The sequence below is a fragment of the Gopherus evgoodei genome, chromosome 1, assembly GCF_007399415.2.
Source record: "Gopherus evgoodei ecotype Sinaloan lineage chromosome 1, rGopEvg1_v1.p, whole genome shotgun sequence".
Taxonomy (NCBI): domain Eukaryota; kingdom Metazoa; phylum Chordata; order Testudines; family Testudinidae; genus Gopherus; species Gopherus evgoodei.
Window position 1 is genome coordinate 345,932,468 of NC_044322.1, and position 18,897 is coordinate 345,951,364.

Below are 18,897 nucleotides of genomic sequence, written 5' to 3' on the forward strand. Positions count from 1 at the left end.
ATTTGTATTCAGCTGTATATCCAAGCCTTTGCTACTCAGTCTTGTAGACAATTCATGTGCTCAAGCTTTACTAGATCCAGAAAAATTTGTAAGCTGAAAGGCTCAATTATTGGCTGAAACTCTGAATGGCATATTCAGCTGTAAAATGTACCATTCGTAACGCGTGCTGTACTGATTACTTAAGAATTATCTAGTCAGAATTTAATTGCAACTGAATTAGTGTGTTAGTGATTGCCTAGGTGTTTCAGTTGTTTCTCCTCCCCTCCCCCCTCCTTTTATAGTCTTATTTCTTTAGGCTTCCAAAGAGTCCAGTCTAGTATTGTTAGAGAAAATTCTCATTGAATATGCCGGGAATTTTACTCAAGTGAGACCTGCAAGATTTCAAGGTCCTAAACAAAGTAGGTGCACACATCTGCTGTTCAAAGATACATTCAGTTCTACTTCAGAAAGGACCAGCTGGCACCGCTGAAGGGAAGAAATATAAATACCATGTGATGATGCAAGTAGCCAGTAGAGTGTCGCTATTCACATTTATAAAAGATCTGCAAACTCAGTCACTAAAGCAATGTGTGTACAATTTTGAGTAAGAAAATACATCTTTTGCAAAACTTACATGGAATTTGCAATCTGTTTGCAAGAAATTTGTGAGCAGGAAAAAAGGAATCCTGTTGCACCATTTAACTCAGAGATTATTCTTTTCCTGGGCAGCTTCCTTTGTGTCCAGTTACAAGGCTGGGATATAGCAGAATTCCCTGACTTTAACACCAGGTCCCTCATCAGAGCTAGTACTTGGTGCTTTAGGAAATGAGTCTTGCGATTCTGAGGATTCCCATAGTCAGCTCCCTACAGGACCCTTCTTATTCTCTTATGTCTCCTCAGAAATAACCAGGCTCTGAAGAACTCTGATGACCCTGTTTATATCTGTAGATATTTTATTACGGAATATCATACATTGAATATAAGGTGGCTGTTTTAGTGTGTAATGTCCACAATGACCACTAGATGGCAATATCTCAACTATTTTGTTTTCCAAATGCTTGTTCTACCGCTAATTGGGATGGACAAGTTGCAGTGGTTCTCAACGTTTCCAGACTAGTGTACCCCTTTCAGAAGGGTGATTTGTCTTGGATACCCCAAGATTCACCTCACTTAAAAACTACTTGCTTACAAAAACTACATAAAAATACAAAACTCTCACCACACACTATTACTGAAAAATTGCTTACTTTCTCATTTTACCATATAATTTTGAAATAAATCACAACCTCCAGGCAGAGAAACAGTGATATAGTATATACAGCAGTATAAACAAGTCATTGCCTGTACGAAATTTTAATTTTTACTGACTTTGCTAGTGCTTTTCATGTATCCTGTTGCAAAACTAGGAAACTCTCTAGATGAGCTGATATACCCTTGGAAGACCTCTGTGTACCCCCAGTGGTACATGTACCCCTGGTTGAGAACCACTGAAGCAGGGAATATTAAAACCTTGATTTTTGCATAAAACAATATTGCAGCATCACCTCACAAATGAATGTTATGGTGCAATGACTGCGTAATTCACTAGCATAGATATTCGATAAGAAATAAAAAGGTATTTATTTTTAAGCTCTTGTGTTTTATGACATTACATTTTGGCTTCTGAACGCATGAGAAAATATTTGAATACAGACAGCTCTCATGTTATCCCAGGCACAGGCTGGTGCAAAAATTCAAGAATCATTAGCCAGTTACTTTACCCACTATCTATGTGTCTATCCAGCCAGCCTTACTCTTTTTTTTGTAGTCTATGAGTCCTTCCCGTGAATTTAAAAATAGCTGTAACTATGAAAGTCTCTCTTTTCCTTCCCAGCCAGAACTGTTTGGATTTTTTTCCAACAAAAAAGGTAAGTTTTTTTTTCAATTTTTTTTTGTAAAAAATTGTTAAAGTCATTTTTCTTATATATGTATAGTTTTTGGACTGAAAATATTATAAAATACTATCAAAATAGTTGTTAAAATTTTTAATCAAACTGGGCTTTCAGTAAACAAAATAAACTGATAATCATTTTGCAAACATTTCAATCAGATTTTTGATATGTATTTTGAAAATATTGGGGAAAACAGTGAAAATGATGGGGAAAAAACCCAAACAATGCTTCAGAATTGAAAACAATTTCTAAACTTTCAAATGTCTGGCAAAAACAGATTTTCATTTTTTGGTGAGCTCTGTTCCCGTAGCTTGGTTAGTTTATGGTTATGTTTGGGTGATGGGGTGTACAAAAGCAAAGCCAATGAGATGAATTTTGCATTTAGTTCTGAAGGAGGTGTGGCTTAGGGGCTTTCTTTCTTACCTCTTTCCAGTTGGAGTTCCATAGTTTATGTGAATGTTCTTCCTCTCACATACATGAGCCTCCCCTTATTGGTTGATTGATTCATTTTTCCAGTGGAGGATAGCAATCACAGGAAGTCATGGAGAGGGGGAAGCAATCTTTCAGGGATGGTGTAGAATACGAGAGACATTTTAACTGGACTCTGCATTCAGTATGCAGAGGGTGAGGCACCAGGACGATATGTTCACAGCACCTTTGTCAGTAAGCAGATGGGCTGCTGTGTTTTATACCAGTTGGAGATTTGTTGTTCGTTTTTATTTACAATAATCATGCCGGGGTGTCATGGTGCATGTACAGGCTCACGTCAGATAGGAACGAGAACAACGTTCTGGCCAGAAATATAAATACTCGTTTCTCTTTTTAATCTGTATGCATCATGGATGATGGTCGCATTCTAAGTTGTTTTACAAATGGGGCATAAACTCCTGTTATTTTCTAAAAGTAGATTGTCAGTTGGTGTGATATTGCACTCAGGATAAGTTTGTATAGCCCTTTAAATGTTCTATCTAGTCTTTGGTGTCTCTTCAAACATTTTGAATGGGAAAGCTTTGACTTTGGGCTCTGTCTGAATTTTTTTCCTTGGCAGTCCTACTTTTCATTGGAGACCAAAATTGCTGAAAAAAATATTGTCTGTCTACAAAGAACTTGGCAATGAGGTGGCCCCTGAGAAGAACTGGTACAATGAAGAAAATTTTTTTTAATTTTGGATTTTTAGCCATTTTTCACGCTATAACAAAAAATGTATGTGTTATACATGCAAGCCTGATTGATGGAGGCTTGGCACATGACAGTCTGATTGGCTGATGAGGACTATTTACACTGAAGCTGCTTGGTTGATGGTTGGGGAAGCCAAGCACACACAGGCCTGATTGGTTGATGGATGCAGGGAGGCTGGACACACAATAGTCTGCTGCTTTGGGGAAAGGAGGGACTGTCACACGGAGACTTAATTGATAGAAGTGGAGCACACAGAAAACCTTCTCCTTGAGGAGCTGCAGCAGAGAAGGGTTCATGCAGGGCTGCTGACAGATGAGAAATCATGCAGAGCTGCTGACAGATAAGCTATTCTCCTCCAGTACTTCTGTCCACAAAAGTCTGCCTGCCTATTGGTGCCTATTGTGCTCACATCCAAGTGGGCATTAAAAAGCCCTTGGCTATTAATACACAAAAAGCTTTGCCATGAAGCAGTTCGGGTTGTTCCACACACAACGTACCAGACGCAAACCCACAAAATCAAGAAAATTAAAGAAGAAGCCACAAAACAGTACACCCTCTCTACTCCCCCACCCACAAACACACACTTTACCGTGACCACCATGCACCACAACCTAACTCTGCGCTCAGGGATGCCAGGCTGCCATTACCCACTTTGGCAAAACACCCCTTTACCAACCTGCCATCTCCCGACACAACCAGCTACTATACCAAATTTCTGCAACTGCTAGGGTTAGGGAGAAAATCTGGTAAAAGGGTGACTCAGAAGGGTGAAATTTAGGCAGGGGTCAGTAATGTTAAATATGTGAAATATCTCATGGCACTCAAAATGAGTACAGGATTTCCCCCAGCTTCTTAGCCAACATTACCATTCTTGCAGAGAAAAAAGGGGGAAAATCCAGGCATTGTTGATGACTAATTGCTGTTTTGTATTTGTAAAACATTGGCAGAATGAGTCTTCCCCTCCCACCCGTACATCTAGAGACTGGACCACACAGACAGATTGCTTCCAGCTAGCAGACAGTCCTTTAGCCTTGTGACAGAGATCTGTGCTCTACAGTGAGAGATTTCAGGGTCAATTCCCACTGACAATCTGGCCAGAGTATTAATACATGCCTGTTACATGCAGCGAGTGTGCTCAGTTCAGCACAACCACACCCTTGTTGCCCCAGGAACATACTGTGTACATAGACGAGCAACAAAAACACAGTGAGGACCCGATGTTATAGGGGGCTGTGAGTGCTTTTTGTGATGGGCTGAGTAGCCTCAGGTCCCAGAGACTTCAGCACCTTGCCGGACTGGGCCTTACAGAGATTTAAACAGAACGAAGGGTAGTGAAGACAGCTCTCCTGGCAGAAGCTACCATTGATCATAACTAATGTTCAAGGACATAACTCTTGACTCCTTTCCCAGGCAATGCTCCCTTGAAATCAACTCCCCTTGTCACAGCCAGTGCTCAGATTGAGCCAGTGTGTAGGGGCTGGCAGACCTGCACCTCTTCCATGCAGCATTAGTGTTCCCCAGAATCTAGGTTTTCAGTCTTTCATTTTTAACAACAGCTGTAAATCTCTGGCTGTTCTGGATGCTCATAGCCTTTACCTAAGCATAGCTGGAGTAGTGACCGATATCTCCCTATGTTTGCAGACCCTGAAACACTAACTGAGAAGTGTGACTAACAGCTAAATCAGTGGAACTATTGTGTGTGTAAATAGTGCCAGATTGCCCCCATAGCTGTGTGTGAGCTATTGCAGTGCATATGGCTAAGAAGTTTTCCTGCACATTTTAGTACCTGATCCAACTTCCACTAAAATCAGTGCGAGTCTTTCCCTTGGCTTCAGTAGGTCTTGGCTCAGGCCCTTTAAACCAGAAGAGGATCTGGCCTTCAGGCTGTTCCCTGTTCCGCTGTATCTAGCCAGTTGGGAGGTAAATGCTGGGAACTTACACAAGTGAACTTGGTCCTTTGTTGGCATCCACTGAATGTCCAAATAACGCTACAGATGACAATTTTTTGCTCTTCTGCATGTGTATTTTTCTACTGGCAATCAGTATGAACTGCTATTTAGCCAGCGGTTAATACATGTACCAGCTTTCAGCATCTGGAGGGATATTAGTCCAAAACAAATTGAACACTTCACATATTGTTTAGCTCTGGTGTGGTCATTTGATTCCTGAGAAATGAACACATTCTGCATGTGCAGGACAAACTCTTCACCCTAAGAACTGCAATATCTAGCAAGCAAACACCAGCTGCATCTGGCTTTAGCCAGTAGAAAGGGGAGGAGGGGGGAATAGCAAGTTGTGTTTGCAGTTGCATTAGCACTTAGCAATGCGAATTTCTTTCAAAATGTTAGAACAAAACTGGCCTGCAGGATTAGCAAACTCAGGTCTTAAAGGTGAAACATGGCCCGGTTATGAGCTTTGGCTTGGAACTGCAGCTCCGTTTGCTTGCCATGCTTTGCCAAGTAGACGTTAAATCTGTCCTTCCTGTGTGTTTTGACTTAACAGAACGGCTCGTGCAATTCTTTCACTAATGAAAACTTGCCCTAGACCAGGAGATTCTACCGTGGGTAAAGGAGTCTGCTTTTGTGCTGTCTAGTTCATGACATTGCTCGGTGTGCTGAAATGCTGCCTGCCCATGCAGAGGCAGTCAGCTATTGATTGGAACTGCAGATTCAGTTACAGAAAATGACATTACCTGATTTCCTTCTGAATGACTTAATGCAATCCCCTGGGGCTGCACCAATTTCCATATTAAAGTGTGGGGTTCAGATAGGGCTGTAATGAGTGGAGATGAGACAATCTCTCTGAAAGCTGCTACACCGAGGTTTGAGGCCAAGGGAGATTTTCTGTGAGTGAATTAAACAGTCTTAAAAGCTATGTGGATCTATACAGATGCCAGGGAGTAGGGAGAGATGAAGCTACGGTTGTTCATTTTCTGCATGTACAGAGTAGATGTGGACAGAGAGACCTATGGTGAGCATTGCAGTGAGATGAAGGAGTACAGGAGGGTGGCTCTACCACAGATTGTCTATGTGGCCTAGAGAGGCAGCATGGCTCAGTGGGTAAGGTACTAGACAACAAAACAGTGATTTGGGTTTTAGTCCCAGCTCTGCCACTGAGCTGTTGTGTGACCTTAGGCAAGTCATTTAACCTGTTTCCCTCCCACCCTTTGTCGGTCATGTTGATTTAGAATATAAGCTCTTGGAGTAGGGACTGTCTCTTATTAGCATTTGTACAGTGCCTGGATCAGAGGGGATAAAATAATAGTAATAATAATAAAAAGCTCAAAGGAGGTAAGGTCCTGCAAAGGACTCCAGTAAATTACATCTCATGTAAACCAGCGAAGTGGGAGGGAACCCAAAGAAGGAATTTGGACTTTCACTGTGTAGTTCCTGAGGCAGCAGAATTACACTCTGCCCCTTGAACAGAATTAGACATGAATTTCAATCACGTCCTTACTCCAAAAGCACTATGTACTTGTGGATTAAGATACTTGTTCACCATCACCTTTGCCCAGGAAAGGTGGCAGAAGCAGGTCTTAAAAATAAGGTAGTGATTTCTAAATTTCACACAACACTTTCCTTGTTGCAATAATCTTGGGAACTGCTCCTCCAGAATGTGTGTCCCCAAAGAAATATTATTTTTCTTAGATGACTATAAACAGTTGCATCAATATTTGCCTTAACAGAAATTGTTTGATCTGCATCAGTTCCCTTCTTTTCTTGAGCATTGTTGGGCTGACATCTGGGATGAACATGATTTTGGTTGCTTAAAATTCCACACCTGGTATTTTTGTTTTGTCATTTTACTTTTAGAATGAATGTTATTGTTATCTTGGGGAGTTGCATCCAGGATTCTGTTTCTGTTGCTTGACAGGGTTTGTCTGGAGGTTGGTGTGTTGCTGGCAGTGTGTTTTTTTGCAGAAAGTCCATAAAGATTCTCACCAGGTTTAGTCTCAAAGTAGAGTATCAACAAGTGTTTCTACAAAGGCAGTCAGACGAAGATCCATCTATATATGCAGACCCAACAATGATATGATTGTATTTCATTCTCATGCTGTTCCAAATGTCTTTCTACATTTATGAAATTATAAGTAGGCCTGCTGTTTAGGGTGCGGGGAGAAGTTGGGTATATTGGAGGTTATAGATCCCCTGAGACTTGCTTTTTCATTTCAGTTCTTTCAACTCTGGGGTCCTATGTAGTTGTCAGAGTAAGAAAGTGTGAAATGTGAGACAATATACACCATGGTTTATTTTGAATTGCACCTAATTATCTGACCAACTGCACAATAAACCCAAACCCCTCTCAATAGACTCTGCAGCTCCTTGATGCCATTCTTTGAACTTGTTTCTTTGGTGTAAACTCAGCCGTGGTCAAATTGTGTGAAGGATGCCCTAATCAAAGTGGGTAACAAACAGGACCAGAGAACCAAACTGCAAGGTAAGCTAGAGAGATTAGAATGGCAAGGGCTGCTGACAACAGAGAAATGCGAAGATTGAGGTGATGATTCAAATATTATTAAGGCAAATCAGAAATGATGCAGTGGCCTACACTGAGGAAGAGGAAATAAATAGCACAGGTACAAAATAGTGATATATAGCTAATCAGCTACACCCATTCCAGTGCAGTGAGGTTTTTCCTCATCTTGATCCTTGTGTCTTTTTAAAGCAGCCAAGCATTAATAGTAGCAGCAGAGAAGGTGTGGGATTGGGATGAAGATGTACTTCACTAGTTTAACTTTTCTACCTTAAGAAATGATGCAGAGTCTTGTCAGAGAGTGACTCACTGCCAGAGTACCTCCTTGTGGCCAGGTGTAACATCACAGGGCCTTACCTTTCATTGCTTCTGCCCAAGGACCATTTGGGCCCACTGTCTTCAGGCCAGGCCACATGTAGTCCCACCCCTTGCGGGGTGGACAAAAAGCCCAACAAACAATACTACCAGCTTCACACTGGGTCTTTAGCCCAACTCAGTCATCCTTATCCCTTGCAGGGGCGGCTCCAGGCACCAGCGCATCAAGTGCGTGCCTGGGGTGGCAAGCCACAGGGAGTGGCCTGCCAGTTGCCATGAGGATGGCAGTCAGGCAGTCTTCGGCGGCACGCCTGCAGGAGGTCCGCCGGTCCAGCGGTTTCGGCAGCAATTCAGTGGTGGGTATGCCGAAGGCGTGGGACCAGGGATCTCCCACAGGCATGTTGCGAATCCGCGTTACCAGTGGACCTCCTGAAGGCATGCTGCTGAAAGCCACCTGACTGCTGTGCTTGGGGTGCCAAAATACATAGAGCCACCCCTGATCCCTTGTATCGGGGGGTTTCTATGCCACATTCCTTGGTGAGTTCGTAGGGGAACAGAGGCCTTCTGTATATTTTGGGTCCCAGGCCAGGGTCCAAGTCCTAAGCAGTCAAAGTCCATCTACTTAGACCCCTTGCTTCCTCCTCGGATTACTTCCTACCCTAGCCTACCTTTAGGCCTTTCCCACAGCTTCTTCCCAGGCTCACTGCACCACTGTATCTGCACCTATCTCAGTCCAGAGAGCTTCCTAAACCTTTCTGCCATCCAGCGGGTTCTGCCGCAGGTGAGTTGGCTCAGCTCCCCTTGCAGGTCACTCCCTGACCCTGCAGAGTGAAGAACACTCTTCAAAACTGCTTCAAACTTCCTGATCCGGCCACCCTTTTCCCCAGGAGGCTCTGACAAGCAGCCATCTCTCACGGACCCACAGGCAAGACTCCGCAACTGAACTTGTACTATAGTTATGCTTCAAGCCTGGCTTCCCTTAGGGAGTCTCTGTCTGCCAACAAGCCAGCTCAGCAGCATCTGTCCCTGCATGAGAGCCAGAGGAGCTGCTCTCCTTTCTGAATTCAGCTCTTTTGTCTCCTCCTTCCAAGCTTGACATCTAGGGCACGTGCAGCAGGCAGGGCTGACTGGGGCCCAGAGTGCCTTTTTGCCCAGTGTAGGGTTGTACAAGTACAACCAAGTTTGAGAATTCTGCTTTCTGACCAACAGTAAGGAGACTGTGAGCCACACAGTTATGTTAATATACAGGCAAGTCGCATCTTAGGTGCATTTAACATGCGCTAATTCAGCTTTGCGTGGTCGGCAAAAAACAGAAAAATAACAATATAAAAACGGCATCTGTAGTGCAGGCGATTCTGCCCGCCGTTCAACTCAATGAGTGTTTCACTATACTCGGTTTTCGCTTTACACGCTAACTGCGGAACGGAACCCCTGCGTAAGATGAGACTTGCCTGTGCCAACACATAAGTGTGCTGTAGCACTATCTAGCTAACTTCTAGGGTAACTCTCATGAGCAAACGAGACCGAAATGCTCCTTAAGATAAAAATCTAGACACACTGAATGCTTCACCAAATTAGCAAAACTGTCTTTATAAGACAGAATTTTGCTAATGTATAAGGGGAAGGCTGGCTGCTAGAAACCATTTATTTTGAAATTCAAGTATTTTTGGAATGTGAAGAACAGAAGATTGAGCCCAATCTAATGGCTACTGCTACAGTAAGACATGCCAGAGTAAGACAAAATTACATGTATTTTAATTACTATTCTGTTATATAATTGTGTAATTATGCCATGGAGTTAGCAGCATTGGTTCTAACTGTGACCTCTGAACCTCAATAACGCAGCATGCAAAAATGTAACATTTTGCAACATGCTCTAATTGTTTTGTTCTGTGACATATGGTGAGTGTGACCTAAAACAAATTGAGTTTTAGTTCTTTATATTTTAATCTTAGAAATGTAGCAGAATCTGAAAAAAAAAGAACTTTAAAGTGACCTGTTCAGTAGCCTTTCACACTCAGATGAAGTTGCATAGAATGGGCACAAAAATAACAATACCTAGGTCTTATATACTTTATTTCATCAATAGATCTCAAAGGGCTTTACAAAAGAGGTCAGTACCATTATCTCCATTTTACAGATGGGGAAACAGGGGCCTATAGTGGGGAAGTAACTTGCCCAAGATCACCTGAGTCCCAGTCCAGTGCTCTATTCACAATGCATCCAGTTCCAGGTGTGATGAGGAGCTGCAAGATTTCAGAGCTAGAAGACCCTCCACACAGAATGCATGTTGACACTCCAGCTGGAAGCATGCCTCCCAGCCCGGATAGACAGCTCTGCTCAAGCTAACATTAGCAGTGTGGATGTTACAACCCGTGTGGCTGGCCACTCAAGTACAGGACTACCTGACCCCTTAGGTCTGTATTCGAGTGGCTAGTTCATGCCGCAACATCCAGACTCCTATTTTTAGTGTGCTACCTTGAGCAGACCTAGTGGATGTCTGACTACCTGAGCTGGGTGGCGCACTCCCTGCTGCAGTGTAGACGTAGGCATAGAGACTGAGACTGCGCACACTTTTCAAAAGGCCAAACCCCACAGCCCTTGTCAGTTTTTATGCTCACCATTTATTTAGGTCAGTGGGACTCTTGACTAAGACCTGCAGAATGAGCCCAAGAAGCTGAGAAATGGAATATACAGTACAGCCTCAAAGAGATGAACACCAGAGTTACGTTCTTACTGACCAACTGGAAGTAATCAGGTAGCAGCGGAGGGGGACACACACACACACACACACACACACACACACAAAATCAAGGCTCAGGGCCTCAGCTGAAGGATGAGTGTTAGGGCTGCAGCTGCAGAGTGTGGAGGGGTTCAGGGCTCTGGGCAGGGGTAGGTGTTAGGGCTTCCAGCCTTCAGGAGCACTGGGGCTCTGGGCTTCCCTTAGTTCTGGTCCTGGATTTAGTCTCATGGGGGGTGCCAGGGCTCAGGGCTGAAATCTGTAATGTCTTGTTCAAAGTTATGGACATTTCAGAGTTACAGACAACCTCCATCCCCGAGGTGTCTGTAACTCTGAGGTTCTACTGTATTGGACAATATTGCATTCCAATTTGTCTGAAGAGAAATAAGAGTTGATTTTTCCTGAGAGGCAGAGACGTGCATGTCAGCCAAGGGAGTTTAATGACATCTGCACAAGAACTGGGGTACTCTAAGTGAAACTCTCTTGAAGAGGAGCTCTGTACCTTTCATGTTTCCTTCACACCCAGCTTTTTCCAGTTACCCAATTTTGAACGTAAGCTGCAGCCTTTGTTAGAGACATTTGCTTTCATCAGCAAAGGATATGTAGTATCAAAACATCTTACAGCTAAAAAAGTCACAATAAAAAATAGTTTGTAATGCATGGATGTCCCACTGAGTATCAGGTGTGTCCTGATTTAGATTGCTGCTTGTGATCTGAGATTGGGCCTCCGCAGAAATGGTGGTTTGGTTTCATAAAGGAACTTAAAATAACAGGCCAGATTCAGTGGTACACTGTGATTGCTTTGCCCTACTCTTGTGATGAAAAGCAGCTGTGAAACCGACTTACCCATCCAGCTAAACTGTTTATGGCTGGAGTGTACCATGAAAGAGGCCCACATTCTCCATTCTGAGTGTAGCTGTCTGAAAGAAGCAGCATTTTCACTCTTGCTTCAAGTAGTGAATTTCTGAGGCTTAAGAGTAACGACATCTCTTTGCCCATGACAAGGAAGATGGAAGCTGTTCTGAATGGGTGAATTCAGCACCTGACATGGTATGGCCCTCTCTGCCATGATCAGTTGTGCCTTCCTCAGGCTGTAATAGTTCAGTCAACAGCAATTACTGCAGAGGGTTCCCTCAGAATGACATTTATTCTTGGCATCCAAACCTGAATGTTCTCTGTGCAAAATGACTTGTACAGTTTCCAAGATTACTGCTGGCTGACTTTAAAATTGGCTGGAGGGATGCAGGGGGGAATTTCTGTTCAGCTTATAAGGCTTTTGCCTTCATGTTGTTAGCTCTTTCCAAAATAATGGCTTGCCTTCATGACAGGAAAAGAATAAACTAGCTGGGCAAATTTTTCTTTGTTAATCCCTCACTGCACTCCAGCAACACTGGAAAATGAACTGTCTCTTATTTCAGATAGGACCCCTGGGCCCGTAATATGTACTGCACTGTAACAGCACTGAGGGCAAGAACCAGATATCATGCTTCACAATGTCATCTGGTCACCAAATGGTATCAAGGCATATTCCCTCCATCTATACCATTGCATAATCAGCCAGGTGCATTCTGAACTATCAGGCACCAGATGCTGCCAGAGGCAGGGCTGAATAGATCAGGTATGGGTAAATCTCACATGTCTGGATTCCCTGACAATCCTAGAGAGGGGAGAAGGCTTCTTAGCTGTCCCTGGAAAACTCAGGATGTGGAGGAGGCAGCTCTGCCTTATTTCCAGGGCTATGTGACTGTCTATTCCAGGGATTGGCAAGTGGTGTGCCAAGTTTTCATTTATTCACTCTATTTAAGGTTTCATGTGCCAGTAATACATTTTAACGTTTTTAGAAGGTCTCTGTCTATAAGTCTATATTATATAACTAAACTATTGTTGTATGTAAAGTAAATAAGGTTTTTTAAATGTTTAAGAAGCTTCATTTAAAATTAAATTAAAATTCAGAGCCCCTGGAGCAGTGGCCAGGACCCGGGCAGTGTGAGTGCCACTAAAATCAGCTCGCGTGCCACCTTCGGCACCCATGCCATAGGTTGCCTACCCCTGGTCTATATATACAGCACTGCAGAGGCACATCTGTACCGATACAGCTGCACTGCTGCACTGTGTGTGGTGAAGATGCTCTGTACCGATGGGAGAGAGCTCCCCTGTTGGCATAAAAAACCAATCTCCACACGCGGCAGAAGCTTTGTCAGTGGGCGAAGTTCTCTTGCCAACATAGAACTGTGCACGTGAGCGCTTATGTCTGTGTAACTTACTCCACTCCTGGGGGTGGTTTATTCACCCCCATGAGCAACATAAATTACATTGGCAGAAACTATAGTTTGACATAGGCTAGGTATAGAAATGAGGTAAAGGAGAGCCCTTGTCTGGGTCATTTGATGACAGATGTGGTCTAGGCATTAGGGGCAGCAGTTTTCATGGGCATCATAGTTTCAGATAATCAGACTATCAATATTAAAGATCTGAATTTTTGGATGTTTTTCTGAGCAGAACCCCAAACTGATCAAGCGATCGCTCTACTTAATAGATGCATTCTGTCATTTATTTTTAAAATAAACTAATCAAATCTAATCTAGTTACACTACCCACTACCCCATCCTGTGCTAGCAAACAGCCTGAAGACCAAAATCCATTACTGTGTTTTGAGCTTTCTTCTGGAAACTTATATGAGGTATGGAATAGGGCATATGCTGCCATTGTGGCAATACATTCTGGCAATATTGTTCTTCTGAGGAAAACAAAATAGGGCGCAATATGTCTTTTTGTCATGGAGGTTTGAGAATGCAGTCAAGTAAATAAGAAGATCTTGAAATTTAATCACAGACCTACATGTATTGAAAGGTTCTATGGTCCTTAAAAGTGGCTCCTTTAGTTGTTTTGTTTTGTTTTTTTTAACCAAACATTAAAACAGCAAAGCATGAACTGTTGTCCAAGACCTGTAGCATCTGCTCAAGAACAGACCAGACAGTACATTTGAGAATGGCATAGCATAATGGATAGAACTTTCGATTAAAACCCTGAATCTGGTCTTTGGTTTTCCCATCTATAAGTGGTTAGATATATACTGATCTCCTTTGTAAAGTGTTTTGAGATCGACTCTTGCTGGGTATTATCTTTATTATAACTGGTTTTTATAATCAGAGCAAATTAGCACAGCAGGGACTTCAAGAGACTGGCTGAAGAAGGGGAAGGGATTAAAAAGGCTACAAGAAGAGAAGCCTGGGGAAGAGATGGCTGGAAGAATTTACAACAAAAACAGAGGGGGACTTCTGAGACAGAGACAGGGAAAGGGCTTGATCCAACTTCCACTGTAGGCAGTGAAAAGATGGATTGATTTCACGGAGATTTGGAATGGGGCCCAAAGAGGAGGATGAGGAGGATGAGGAGAAAGAGAATCTTCAAAGACCAACTCTCCTTCCCATATAAACCAAATACAGTATTCAGTAATAAATGCCCGTTTCTATAGGGTTTGAGCTCTTGCTATGGAATAATTATACTGCTTGCTTTGTCTCCTTCCATCGTCCTATTCCTGCCTGTCTGCTACTTGGATTAAACCCTTAAATAGTACTGCAGTATTACTGCTCCAAATACCGCATAAATAGTAACATTTTAGGGAGATACTATAGATTGCTGTAATGTTATTTCTATTAAGGCTGGATTAGATATAGAGGGTGAAATGATGTCCTGGAAGGAGAAGAAGAGAAATATGACCTTGGAAGCAAATAGAGACCCTGTGTCTCTGTGGGACCTTTGAAAGGGAGAGAGAGAAAAAGAACAGATACTAGGAAGAAAAGCACTGCAAAATAGCTGAGTGGTTGAACCTCGGGAGGCCCATCTGGCCAAGAGAATTGTGAACCTGAGATTAAATAAACATATTATTTACTCTCTCCCCATCTACAAGCTGTTATATAAGTTGCTTAGTCAGAAAACAGACTTTTTTTTTTGTTGACTCTAAGTAATTTCTAATGGACATTTGTTGACTGTAAATGTCTTTTATTTCTTTTTGAAAAGTTCTATGGTACTTTAAGATGTAAAGTGTTTTAAAATCCCCTTGAATGCAAAACTCAGCAAACATTCTGGGTCATGTCTGAACCTGGCATTCAAATAAAATCTAATGAAGACAATGGTATCCTCAAAGTACGTGAAATATTGTTTGCTCTGCAGAGCTATATATTGAATCCAGTGGTGAATCCCGGGCTAAAGAACAGTCTATCACTGTAATGCAATTACTTGGTGACTTCTGAACCAGCTGTGTTGAATTTGCTTTTTGGAATATTCACAGCTCCAAAGTATCCTTAAATCTCAGTCTTTAGTTTAGATTAGAAGTGTTAAATTGTAGCACAGTTATGGTATCTTGCATTACGCTAGTGGAGCTAATAATAGAAGAGCATTCCTCATCTTGACAAATCCACCAACTGCTACAGGGTATAGAAAAAGGCATACTAGAAACACAGCTGATTAGAGGAAATGGGTGTTAGCAGCCCAATTTCTTGGCTGTTTGACATGCAGTGCTTCCATTGAAGTTAATGGGCATTCTGCCCACAGAGCTGTTGAAGGTTTGTGACCTGGGGGCCTGATTCTGCTCCCTTTGAAACAATAGAAGGAGTCCCAGTGACATTAAAAGAAGCTGGATCAGACCCTGTATGAATTAGGCAGTGCAATCTGAAAGGGAAAATGGTTTCTCATTCCATCCCTGTGAAAAGTGCCTGGTAGGGGTGTGCGCAAAGATTTTAGTTGGCTACTATTCACTTCAGTTCATAGCACACTAAAGAGTCACTTTCATTTTGGGGTTTAAGTAAAGAGCTAGGTATGCACTGGGGGAGGGGTTGGGGATGGACGAAGGCCCTTATTTGGCCCTTGTAAAAACTGGACAGAATTGTAACCTCTGAGTTCAGCTTGCTGGCCCCACTGGGAAGGATTATGCTGCACCCCTTAAAAGGGTATGGTGGTTTGTGTGGTTGGCTCGAGAACCAGGCAACTCCAGGGGTCTCCCTTGAGGATAGTGCAGCTGCATGCCCAATGCAGAGCATGGCATGTAGAGCTGTGATGTAATAACTTTATGAATACTATGTGGCTTCGGCATTGAGAGAGACTGTCCAGTCACAGTGGGTTTGTAGAATTGTTATTTTAAGACGATATTGCTTTAATTCAATTGGGGCTTTTGGCAGCAAGAAGCCAATAGCTCTCAGGTAAGACTCATAGACTCATAGACTCTAGGACTGGAAGGGACCTTGAGAGGTCATAGAGTCCAGTCCCCTGCCCTCATGGCAGGACCAAATACTGTCTAGACCATCCCTGATAGACATTTATCTAACCTACTCTTAAATATCTCCAGAGATGGAGATTTCACAACCTCCCTAGGCAATTTATTCCAGTGTTTAACTACCCTGACAGTTAGGAACTTTTTCCTAATGGCCAACCTAAATCTCCCTTGCTGCAGTTTAAGCTCATTGCCTCTTGTTCTATCGTTAGAGGCTAAGGTGAACAAGTTTTCTCCCTCCTCCTGATGACACCCTTTTAGACACCTGAAAACTGCTAGCATGTCCCCTCTCAGACTTCTCTTTTCCAAACTAAATAAACCCAATTCTTTCAGTCTTCCTTCATAGGTCATGTTCTCAAGACCTTTAATCATTCTTGTTGCTCTTCTCTGGACCCTCTTCAATTTCTCCACATCTTTCTTGAAATGCGGTGCCCAGAACTGGACACAATACTCCAGTTGAGGCCTAACCAGCGCAGAGTAGAGTGGAAGAATTAATTCTTGTGTCTTGTTTACAACACACCTGTTAATGCATCCCAGAAGCATAGTCTTGAGAGATGACGGGGAAAGCTATTCACTTTGAGGATCCCCTCAAATGCATTGGTAAGCCTAGGCACTAACAGATCAAAGGGCGATATACAGCTAAGAAGTGACTTAAGCCCTGTGAAGGTGTTGGGGTGAGGAGCTCAAGAGACTGAGCAGGCTTTAAAGACACATTCCCTGAAGAAGTGAAAGTGAATTTTTTTCTCTGATATGCTTTGGTTCTAAATAAAACAATACTTTGCTTTAACAAGGCTGGTTGCTGGGTATCAGCTCTCAGAGGGAAGTGCACTGCAGAAGCTGAGCCTAAGTCATTTTTCATGATCACTACCTGGGTACTGCAGCCCAAAGCCCGATCTGAGAGTGGGAGAATCACACGATGCCATCCCAAAGGATATGATAGCTCAAGGCATGAGATCTGGGGGGTGCACTCAAAGAAACCAGGAGGGGGTGAGTAGCTGTGACTAGGGAATCTCAGTGGAAATGTTGGCTTTCTACTAGTTTTTACCATAAAAATCATATGGATTCATGCATTTCGCACACTGTCTATACAAGATCATAAACTGTCCAAGGCTTCCTCAAGCCCAGGCTCCCCTTTGCTCCAACCCAGGGATTGGCAATCTTTGGCACGCGGCCCATCAGGGAAATCCACTTCTGGGCTGAGATGGTTTCTTTACCTGCAGCGTGCACAAGTTTGGCCGATCATAGCTCCCACTAGCAACGGTTCACCGTTCCAGGCCAATGGGGGCTGAGAGAAGCAGTGGCCAGCACATTCCTTGGCCTGCACTGCTTCCAGTAGTTTTCATTGGCCTGGAGCAGCGATCTGTGGCCAGTGGGAGCTGCAATTGGCCGGAGCTGCGGATGCTGCAGGTAAACAAACCGTCCTGGCCCGCCATTGGATTTCCCTGATGGGCCACATGCCAAAGGCTACTGATCCCTGCTCTAACCTGAAGTTGCTTTCCCTCATACCTGGATGTGACCCTAAGAACCTCTCAATGCCAACTGGCAAAGGGGGTCACTGTTCTGTACAGTACCAACTGACAGGCCTGGCACTAACTAGCACACTGCTTCCATAGTATTCCTCCATAAAGAATGTGATGTGAGGTCTTCACTGACAGGTGGGGTCATACTGATCATTACTGTTGTTGTGAAAAGGATGTACAAACACCATGTAAAAAAGTTATACGTATACTGTAAATATGATCCTAAAAAGTCGAAATCAAGGCAGGGTTGACAAATGGGTTTCTGGCAGACAAAGGTTTGCTCACCTGTCTACCTTGGTTCACATGGAAATTAAGCATTGTAAGCCAACACAATGGAGGATCTGTCTGCATACAAAATCAACATGAGGATGTGACCTCAGCATACAAGGAAATAAGCCCTGGATTGCGGGGGCACATCCTATGTGGACAAACAATGGATTTGGGGGATATAAGGAGATGGCAAAAGGATCCCACTTTATCCTTTACCCAAGGAAGTGCAATGCAGTTACATTCATGAAAATGGCATCCAACCCATCCTGTTTGGAAGCACTGTGAAGGCCATTTAGGTGAGATAAGCTAGCTTTTAGACAGGTGGTTAGCCTGTTAAAGTTAAGTTGAGTCTGGAGAAGGTGCGTATAGATTTTGTATTATAGGTAACCTTTGTGTCTCAAGCATTATCCTTACTCACTATCTCTTAAATCTTCATATTTGGTAATAAACTAATGGTTGTTTTCACTATAATTATATGTCGGTGCTGTGAGGTATATAGGGGACAGCAAATCTGGTGTTTCTGTGAGTAGCTAGTGACAGACTGGAGTGCACCTACTTTTAACCTGCAAAGCATAGTGAGGGCTGGCATTGCCCTGAGGAGACTGGGTGACTACCAGAGTGGTGGTAGCACGGAGCTGACACCCAGGTAAGCACCAGCAGTGCTTCTTCTAGTTGGAGGCACAGGGGTAGCAAGGAGACTCACAGTCCTGGGCACCCTGAGAAAACATCAGACTGAGGTTCACATTCCCTCAAATCTGAGCTCACCTCCCTCAAAACTTCGTTCAAGTTTACTCACAATTTATTGAACCTTTCAACCAACATGGGGTGGTTATTGTGCTCTCATTCTGCCACTGTCACTTGAGTTCAGTAGTACCTCAACGACATGTATTGTCTCTTGGACTGCGTCCCAGCCCTTTGCAGCTCTTAAGAGGGAAAGCAGGCTCTGTAGGTCCTCTACTGCTCCCACATCAAGCCAACAATGGGTGGGCAGAGGTGTCTGGCCACCACAGCTGAGATAGCATGTCGTGCCATGGAGAAGAAAGTTGTGTGGTACAGGGGAGGTGCAAATTACTTCACCCAGTAACAGGGCGGGAGATTTGAAGGAATTGTGACTCTGAGTTGTCATTCTGTCCTCATGTCTCTCATTTAGAGTTGCTTGAAAAATGTTATATAATTGATGCAAAAATTCCAAACAAGAATGTTTCATTTGAAAATTTCCAC